The following is a 10530-nucleotide window of genomic DNA, read 5'->3' on the forward strand; positions in this document are numbered from 1 at the left end:
TCGCACCATTCATTAATCCTCTGCAGGTCTTCCTGGAGTACGTACGAGTCTTCTGATGTTGCTACGCAAGTTCGCTCAGCTGATGTGCTGAGATAGCTAGCACTGGAGAAACTCGCTCTTCGAAGACGCCACAGCATCACTGCCACCACTTCGTGAAGAACGAAGTACCTCAAGTATAAGCCAATGTGTTGTATTCGCATATCTGTGACTATGACTTGGATCTGAAGTGTGGTTATGGATAGTACGTATGCTCAGATAGCGAACCTAACGTCATGAGTAAAGACAAGGGGAAATGAATTAGGCGTCCTTCCTTTTCCGTAACATAAAGCATATTTTAGTTATGCTGTCTTAAATGAACTACGCAGAAAATCATTCACCAGAAGTGAATAACTTTTTAGTAACACCAGATGATATTAACAGGTTGTCGGCGCGGGTTAGCCGTGAGCTCAACGGCGCCATATCGCGGACCGCGCGGCTCCTTGCCCCGTCAGTTCGAATCCTTCCCCGGGCATGGATCTGTGTTAGATTAGGTAGGTTGAAGTAGTTCTAGGTCTAGGGGACTGATGACCTAAGCAGTTTGGTGGCATAGTTCTTAGAGTCATTTTTTGACCTTTCGCGTAAATTTTCTTTACATAAACGGCCGTATCTCTAGATTGCGTTGACGTAGCTCACTTTTTGACACCACCAAAGGACCGTACACAGCAGGGTGTGCGATACATTTCCGCTTATTATGTCCACCCGTACTCGAGGTAAACGGGTTTTAAGGGTTGGGTAGATAGACGGTCAAGAAAGTGAGACTACTAGGGTTCCATTCTTACCGATTTACGTGGCGAAATCCTAACAACGAAAATAGCTACCACAGTTCAAAAATGGTTCAAATGGCTCTGAGCACTATGGGACTTAACATCTATGGTCATCAGTCCCCTAGAACTTAGAACTACTTAAACCTAACTAACCTAAGGACAGCACACAATACCCAGTCATCACGAGGCAGAGAAAATCCCTGACCCCGCCGGGAATCGAACCCGGGAACCCGTGCGTGAGAAGCGAAAACGCTATCGCACGACCACGAGCTGCGGACGCTACCACAGTTATTGAAGATGAGGGCCGCATAGTAATTTCCCCTACTCTTTATTCGAAATGTTCCAGTTGCAGTCGATACATCAGCATATTAATCGTAGCTACTCTTTCGATCCACATCACGTTTACAGGAATGCAAATAAAATCCATTTGCCTATACACGTGGTAATTCAGATCCCATTATTAATGCCACCGCGTTTTAGATGTGCGAGTATTCCCATTGCTAGGTACCTTAAGGAACACTTCGGCTTTTGAACGTTTTCCGGCTGTGGCACGTCTAATGGAGAATTCAAAACATTGTAGAATACGTTTGCCAGCTACGTCGCTGTTTATTTCCCGGAGTGGTGCAGAATTATCCTACTAAATTTACTCGCTAATAACAGTTTTTTGTTATTTCGATAAACATCCAGAATGTCACATAAGCGATGACATAAAGGTAGGCAATTTATGTTTTTGAGTCCAGAAAGCTCTGTGGAACAGAAGTTGCAGATAATTTTGCCATTTTCATTGCGAAATTGCCAGTTTATTCATGTCTGGGGTAATAATAGAGGGCTGTTTGCTTGGGTTGTCTGTTAGCGTAGTGAAAGATGTTTGCAACTGCAAGGGAAGTCTGGTTTGTTTTCGGTTCTAATCTCGATGGAGGCAGATAGACTATCAGTAAAGGAACTTTAAGAAATTCTCGCACCCCCAATACGTTTTATTGCTACCTTTATTCTGTGCCGGCGCCCCATGGATGTCGATATGAAACTCTTGTAGAATTTCATACTTGTTACTGTCTACTTTTTCCGCTTGTGTCAATAACTGAATTGACTTAAGTGTGGCATTGAATGTTTTTTAACTGAATTTCGTTATGAATCTTCACGCATTGCTAAATTTGCACTCTTTCATGGTAGGTCAGCAACGGTAATCCAGTATGACTGGTCTGAACGTTGACACAGACCATTTCGCGGCTGAATGCGCATAATATTTTGCTAATTCGTAACGATCTGGGATACTTTGTCTTACTAAAACAGTTATATATCTCGATAAGCTGAAACTCATTTTTATTAGTACAGTTCATACTAATTAGCGTTTCTTCTTTCATTTATATCTTATATTTAGGTGTTATTGTTAAGACACTAATCAGCATTGGTATTGTCTTACATGTGATTGAAAACAGTCTGACAAATTTCTGATAGTTTTTCAATTTCACGCCTGTGCATAGTATGTTGGTAGCACTTCGTCGCCTTGCCTGTTATGCTGTGTAGCAGACTTTAAAGCTGTGCGGATCAGCATAACGAAAAGGCGTGCGGTCTCGCTCGTTTTGTCCACGACTATACATATTTACATACATACACTTTTATAATATCTGTCATTATTCCGTAGTCCGATGTTGATGAAGTGTAACCTACATGGTGTCTATAATACGCGAAAGTAACCAGTAGAGGCGCCATAAATAACCGTGAAGTAGGTCTGGAGATTAGTATCTTCAGCCAGACACAGACACAGAGAGACAAGAAAGTATTAACGAAACCTTAAATGTGTTGTACATAATTGAGTGTAGGTTTAGGATGAGCGTGTTGTAAGGTGCAGCATTGTAGATACTGTGAAAATGAAAGGGTTTCGAATAATCCCGTCCCAGGTAATACACACTGTGAAACTGGAGCACAAGGATTCCCACAACCCTGAAAGAAGATAATTATAAAAACGAATTAATTAAGGAATGTAAGGGTTGAAAGGTTGACGATGATGATGATTATGATGATGATGATGATGTTTCGCTTGTGGGGCGCTCAACAGCACCCATACAAAGTCCCAGTTTTTACACAATCCAGTCATTTTTACCCAGTCCAATCTCGTCACTGTCACTAATGGTGATGATGATGGTAATGAAATGATGTGGATAACGCAAACACCCACTCTACAGGCAGAGAAATTCCCAACCCGGCCTGGAATCGAACCCGGGACCACGTAATCCAGAGGCGGTTGATAGGAGTCTACTGGGGCACACTTGTATCTGACACCCGATTATGATAAGAATATTAATGTAAATCAAAATGAAATTGTTATACTGTAAATGATGTATGTCTCTGTTAGGCTTTATAAAGCGGATCACTGACTGTGCACGACCGCAGAGCCAAAGATACTGTTTCTGGTCAGAGATTGTAGTGTTGCAGTAAGAGAAAGCTGGGCGCACAGTTGTAGGTAGATGTCTGTGAGCGAAAGACAATGGAGTAGGCAGTTCTTGAGGTGTGCTGTGTGAAGCCACCAAGTGTTAGATTCATTTAGGTATGTCAATATTGTTGAACATGGAAGCAGAAGTCTTCGTGCAAGCAAGGTAAAGATGTTAAATAATTATGATTTCTGTGTTTGCCTGCATGTTAGTATAGATGAGTTGGCTCATAATTTATAATTAATTTACGTAAACTGATTGATGAAAAGGTTAGTTACATATGTCACTTTTCTAATGTTTCTAAGATGTGTTGACAGACCTATACAGAATTTGATGATTTGCATTTATGTTTGGATAGCTTTGCGGTAGAGCGCAGTCAGCGATCCACTTCATAAAACCTATCAGAGACATACATCGTTTGCAGTATACTAGTTCCATTTCAACTTACATTAATATTCTCATCATACAAGTGTGCCCCAGTAGACTCCTTTCAAGGTACAAGACGGGTAAATAAATAACAGTGTTTGTAATATCACATACGGCGATAATTTTAATAAATGGTTCAAATGGCTCTGAGCACTACGGGACTTAACATCTATGGTCATCAATCCCCTAGAACTTAGAACCACTTAAACCTAACTAACCTAAGGACATCACACAACACCCAGTCAATCCCTGACCCCGCCGGGAATCGAACCCGGGAACATGGGCGTGGGAAGCGAGAACGCTACCGCACGACGACGAGCTGTGGACGGTAATTTTAATGGCTAACAAAATTTATGAGGAAGATCATAGTTTAATGTTCCATCGGCGTTATATTCGTTACAGATGAAAGTGAATATTGTAATTCTGCGATGGAAGAAAATTTTAGCTTTTGTTACTCTCCGGGTCGAGACCGAGGATTTGGTACTGATCAGCGTGAAACTGAAGACAAATTGTGTAATTTTTCCTCTCTCTTGTCTCGCGGAAGTCGGAATGCCTGTTATCCACGAGGTTCAGTCATTAAGGAAAGTAATTAATTTATGTTCCAAAGTACTTATCGGCAGACCAGAATTAGTTATCCGCTTTCTAGCCCTGGTAAATTGTGTTTTGATATTGTGCGCTGCCCTCATTCCATTCCCTGAATATGTGTTAATTTATCATTACTTCTCATTAAAATATTGATACTTCTGTGCCACAAATTATACATGGATAATACTCTCCACGTAATCACCAAACAGTTCCTTGCAAAGACCTCGACTGCCGTGGAAGTCTTCCGTAAACCACCGAAAACTGGGTCCATAGAGGTGGTCTTGTGGTTCTAGGCGCGCAGTGCGGAACCGCGGGACTGCTACGGTCGCAGGTTCGAATCCTGCCTTGGGCATGGATGTGTGTGATGTCCTTAGGTTAGTTAGGTTTAAGTAGTTCTAAGTTCTAGGGGACTGATGACCACAGATGTTAAGTCCCATAGTGCTCAGAGCCATTTGAACCATTTTTGAACTGGGTCCATAGCCGTTAAATTGACGATGGTTAAGTTCTTGTTGCAACTGTGTCTGCGGCTAGATGAAAGATTTTTGTTCCATTACAGTTGAAGCTTTTGTACGTTTATGATTATGATTAGTTTCTTACAGATAATAAATGATACTCTCATGTGGATGTTTATTTTTATTACAGTCTCGATCACATGTCGAGGTTAGCTGTGTGGAAATGTAATCAACAAGCCTAGCTTAAATGATGTTTGTCATTTGTAAGGTAAAGTGGTACCATGTGTTGTTATATTTACGATGAGTCATCATAACTGTGATATAATGGTATGTAAATGGACGCTTCCTGATATGGCGTAAAGTCAGCCGCCGGTACACCAATCGGAAACGAGAGTGATGAAGACGTCAGCCAGTGGCACAGTGTCCGACCCCTCTCCAGGACGACAACGCGATGGCAGCGTCCTCTATGTGAAGAGGACATAAGCTCCGCGCCTACTGGTCGCGGCCCACTTCTACAGCACCGTCAAGATAGGCACTTCAAGACCAGCGACTTAGGAATTGCATATATTGAAGAATGTTGTTTATTTTGTCTTTCGCCCTTTGCTTCCGACACACCTGTTCAAAACAAGTTTAAGTACTGTCATGTACTTTTCGTAATAAAACTCATTAATAAGATTTCCTTAAATTGTTGTCTAGCGGTCAAAGAAGCAGGTTTGCTAGACACCCCATCTATGACAGCTAGGCAGGATTCAACACTTTCACAAGCTGATATGTTTGTGAAACAGTTTTGTCTGTATTTTAATGCAACATTCTAATTATGTTCTTGTCTTCATGACACACACAGACACACACACACGGAAAGAACAGGCACAATCTATATCCTGCTGCCGTTGGTAATCAAGACACAAAGGAATGAATGACATTTTCTGATAGTGGGCATTGATTTAATCAATGGGGAAAGTTGAAAATTTGTGCTGGACAGGGATTCGAACACAGGTCTCCTGCTTATTAGGCAGATGCACTGACCACTACGCTATCCGGTCGCAGTGGTCATTGCAGAGAATACCCTAGCACGCCTCCCGTCAGACCCAAATTTTCAACCTAATCACACACTACTAATGTAGTGCCTGTTGCCCATTGTCCTCATTACTTGCGCCATTTCACCGATTCCAGTGGGAGTTCGAGCATGGTGTGCATTTCCACTGAAGTGATCAACTGATCGTCCTCACCTTACTTGTATATACACTCCTGGAAATGGAAAAAAGAACACATTGACACCGGTGTGTCAGACCCACCATACTTGCTCCGGACACTGCGAGAGGGCTGTACAAGCAATGATCACACGCACGGCACAGCGGACACACCAGGAACCGCGGTGTTGGCCGTCGAATGGCGCTAGCTGCGCAGCATTTGTGCACCGCCGCCGTCAGTGTCAGCCAGTTTGCCGTGGCATACGGAGCTCCATCGCAGTCTTTAACACTGGTAGCATGCCGCGACAGCGTGGACGTGAACCGTATGTGCAGTTGACGGACTTTGAGCGAGGGCGTATAGTGGGCATGCGGGAGGCCGGGTGGACGTACCGCCGAATTGTTCAACACGTGGGGCGTGAGGTCTCCACAGTACATCGATGTTGTCGCCAGTGGTCGGCGGAAGGTGCACGTGCCCGTCGACCTGGGACCGGACCGCAGCGACGCACGGATGCACGCCAAGACCGTAGGATCCTACGCAGTGCCGTAGGGGACCGCACCGCCACTTCCCAGCAAATTAGGGACACTGTTGCTCCTGGGGTATCGGCGAGGACCATTCGCAACCGTCTCCATGAAGCTGGGCTACGGTCCCGCACACCGTTAGGCCGTCTTCCGCTCACGCCCCAACATCGTGCAGCCCGCCTCCAGTGGTGTCGCGACAGGCGTGAATGGAGGGACGAATGGAGACGTGTCGTCTTCAGCGATGAGAGTCGCTTCTGCCTTGGTGCCAATGATGGTCGTATGCGTGTTTGGCGCCGTGCAGGTGAGCGCCACAATCAGGACTGCATACGACCGAGGCACACAGGGCCAACACCCGGCATCATGGTGTGGGGAGCGATCTCCTACACTGGCCGTACACCACTGGTGATCGTCGAGGGGACACTGAATAGTGCACGGTACATCCAAACCGTCATCGAACCCATCGTTCTACCATTCCTAGACCGGCAAGGGAACTTGCTGTTCCAACAGGACAATGCACGTCCGCATGTATCCCGTGCCACCCAACGTGCTCTAGAAGGTGTAAGTCAACTACCCTGGCCAGCAAGATCTCCGGATCTGTCCCCCATTGAGCATGTTTGGGACTGGATGAAGCGTCGTCTCACGCGGTCTGCACGTCCAGCACGAACGCTGGTCCAACTGAGGCGCCAGGTGGAAATGGCATGGCAAGCCGTTCCACAGGACTACATCCAGCATCTCTAAGATCGTCTCCATGGGAGAATAGCAGCCTGCATTGCTGCGAAAGGTGGATATACATTGTACTAGTGCCGACATTGTGCATGCTCTGTTGCCTGTGTCTATGTGCCTGTGGTTCTGTCAGTGTGATCATGTGATGTATCTGACCCCAGGAATGTGTCAATAAAGTTTCCCCTTCCTGGGACAATGAATTCACGGTGTTCTTATTTCAATTTCCAGGAGTGTATGTTGTGTCATTTCTTTCGGCCATGTCCAACATATATAGTTAAGGTAAAGACGATCATTTGATGCCAGAATGACATTTTCACTCTACAGTGGAGTGTGCGCTGATATAAAACTTTCTGGCAGATTAAAACTGTGTGCCGGACCGAGACTCGAACTCGGGTCCTTTGCCTTCCGAGGGGCTCTACCAGCTGAGATACCCAAGCACGACTCACGCCCCATCCTCACAGCTTTACGTCTTCCAGTACCTCGTCTCCTACCTTCCAAACTTTACAGAAGCTCTCCTGCGAACCTTGCAGAACTAGCACTCCTGAAAGAAAGGATATTGCGAAGACATGGCTTAGCCACAGCCTGGGGTCCCTAGTTCGAGTCTCGGCCCGGCACACAGTTTTAATCTGCCAGGAAGTTTCACGACCATTTGATAAATTCATGTGGATATACATAGTGCTCCAACTCTTACGGGAATCTTCGAAATACCGCGAGTAATGAGGATAATGGGAAAGGAGCACTAAATAAGTAGTATGTGTTGAGAATTTGAGTCTGACGGGAGGCGTGTTAGGGTATTCTCTGCAGTTGCAATGACCACTGCGACTGGATAGCGTTGTCGTCAGTGCATATGCCTAGTAAGGGGGAGACCAAGATTTTAATCCTGGTCTGGCACAAATTTTCAACTTTCCCTATTGACTTAAATCAATGACCACTGCAGCTAAAGTCCTTTGTGTCTTAGTCGTCAATTGTAAATATCTGTTTCCCTACGAACATGAGAATCCATGATTGCCTATTTACGAAGAAATTTGTCCTTCAATCACTAGAACTATGTCCTGATTAGGTCTATTCACATGATGGTACAAATTGCTTAAATACAGACATACAGACATAAGATCCCAACAAGTCTGCACGTATGCAACAGATTTCGCATCGCGTTATATGCGAGGGCTATTCGGAAATTAAGGAACGATAGGTCGCGAAATTGAAACCACAGTGAAAATCAAAACTGTTTTATTTGCAACAGTTAGCTACAACTTCGTAGCGTTGTACCAACATTCCAATACCCTCATTATAGAAGGCAGCCTCCATTGCTTTCCACCAATTCTCGACGCTGGCCTACAGCTCGTTGTCCGTGCCTAAATGTTGTCTTCATAGCCAGCGGTTCATGTGAGCAGAGATGAAACTCAGAGGGAGACAATAACGGGCTGTATTGTAGGTAATCAAACATTTTCAATTGGAAACGATGTAGGAGTATCTTCGTCGTCACTGCAAAACGCAGCTAAGAATTGTGTTGATGAAGAAAACGCATGACAGTTATATAATGTTGGCTGCATAGCTTCAGGCGAAATTTCTCACCAGGCCATCGTACTTGGCGGGAGACACTATTGTTCTATATATCTTTATGTGCTCCCTGTGTGCTCAGAACTAAAACGAACGACATGACTCGATAGACGGGTATACTAGAGATGCTGCCCAACACACCTGTTCAAAACTTCATCGGATTTTCACTGTGGTTTTCACTGTGATTTTCACTGTGATTTTCACTGTGATTTCCACTTCATGACCGTTACTTTCCGAATAACTTTCTACTTTTCGGAGCATTGTTGTGACAGTTTATTTCGTTACAATTGTCTTGCACAGAGCCACGTTCTCGTTATTGATACTAATTTTAAACTGTCTTTGTACCAACTGTACCCCTTACTACTTTTTTTTATTTGATGATTGGTTTGATGCGGCCCACCACTAATTCCAATCCTGTGCTAACCTCTTCATTTCAGAGTAGCACTTGCAAACTACGTCCTCAATTATTTGCTGGATGTATTCCAAGTTCTGCCTTCCTCTACAGTTTTTGCCCTTTACAGCTCCCTCTAGTACCATGGAAGTCATTCCCTCAAGTTGTGAACAGATGTCCTATCATCCTGACCCTTCTCCTTATCATTGTTTTCCTCATACTCCTTTCCTCTCTGATTCAGCGCAGAACCTCTTTATTCCTTACCTTATCAGTCCACCTGATTTTCAACAGCCTTACTACTTGCATTTGCCCATGTTATGCTGGTGACTCGACAGAACTGTGGCTTGTCCTCAAGAACGGTCAATTAAGTTTTTGCTCATTCATTGCGCTAGTAAAGAATTTTTCCTGATTCTGTCAACGTGTTGTGTCACTGGGTCCATTCCTTGTTGCTACCGTCTGACAATGCCATAAAGGCCGAAATAGTTAATAGAGGAAAATCCTAACAGTCGATGTAGGAAATATTGTAATTTCGGGAAATAAGTTGTCTTACACTTCTAAAATGATCATACTGTTTGTAGTACATATCAATCGGGCTGTTAGGCATGAGAGTTGTGAACGGAAACCTGGAACACATACCAGTTGTAAACAGAACACAGGTATACCAAAAGGGGTGTGCGTGTTAGAGCGTATCCATTACTCCTCTTTGGCTGTGCGCAAGTTTGTGTTTTCATGTGTGTGTATGTGTGTGTGTGTGTGTGTGTTTGTATATATATTTTTTGGTACATGTGTGTTTCTGTACACACACACACACACATACACACACACACACACACACAATTGGTGAAGAGTTCCGTTCTCCCAGTCCCTACCACATATCTACTTTATTTTATTTCTATGTTGTGTCTCTCTATTCCTCTGTCTCCCCCCCCCCCCCCCCTCATCAGTGTGCGCACATACACATACACAAGCTCACAATGAATATCCACACACACATACACACACGCGCATGCACATTTATGTGGAACTTGATGATGTTGACAGGGCATAACGAAGGTAGTGATTCTCATCTTGCGGAAAGGCCCAGGTTCCAAAACAACCACATGACCTGCGTGCCACGGTGTTTGCCTGAATTTAAAATTGTAGCAGAACAGCAGTCCCGCTCTCGATTAAACACGCGGAGCCCCTCACTTCCGAAGGCACAGTGTTACCAACCACAATTAAGCGTGAATACCACACATACATACCTTCCATCAAACTATACAATGGTTAATATGCGTTTACTCCTAATGACCGATGGTATACAGGGAGACTCGGCTGCCTCTACGGATGGCTTTCATGCAAACCGTAACGCATTCGAATATCATGTGCTAAACGTTCATATTTACAGTCTCGCTACGCACAAACTATTAGTTCTAGAGAAAAACCGAACGTAGACTTTTTGCAGGAAATTTA

Source organism: Schistocerca nitens, chromosome 2 (genome assembly GCF_023898315.1).
Source record: "Schistocerca nitens isolate TAMUIC-IGC-003100 chromosome 2, iqSchNite1.1, whole genome shotgun sequence".
Classification (NCBI taxonomy): Eukaryota; Metazoa; Arthropoda; class Insecta; order Orthoptera; family Acrididae; genus Schistocerca; species Schistocerca nitens.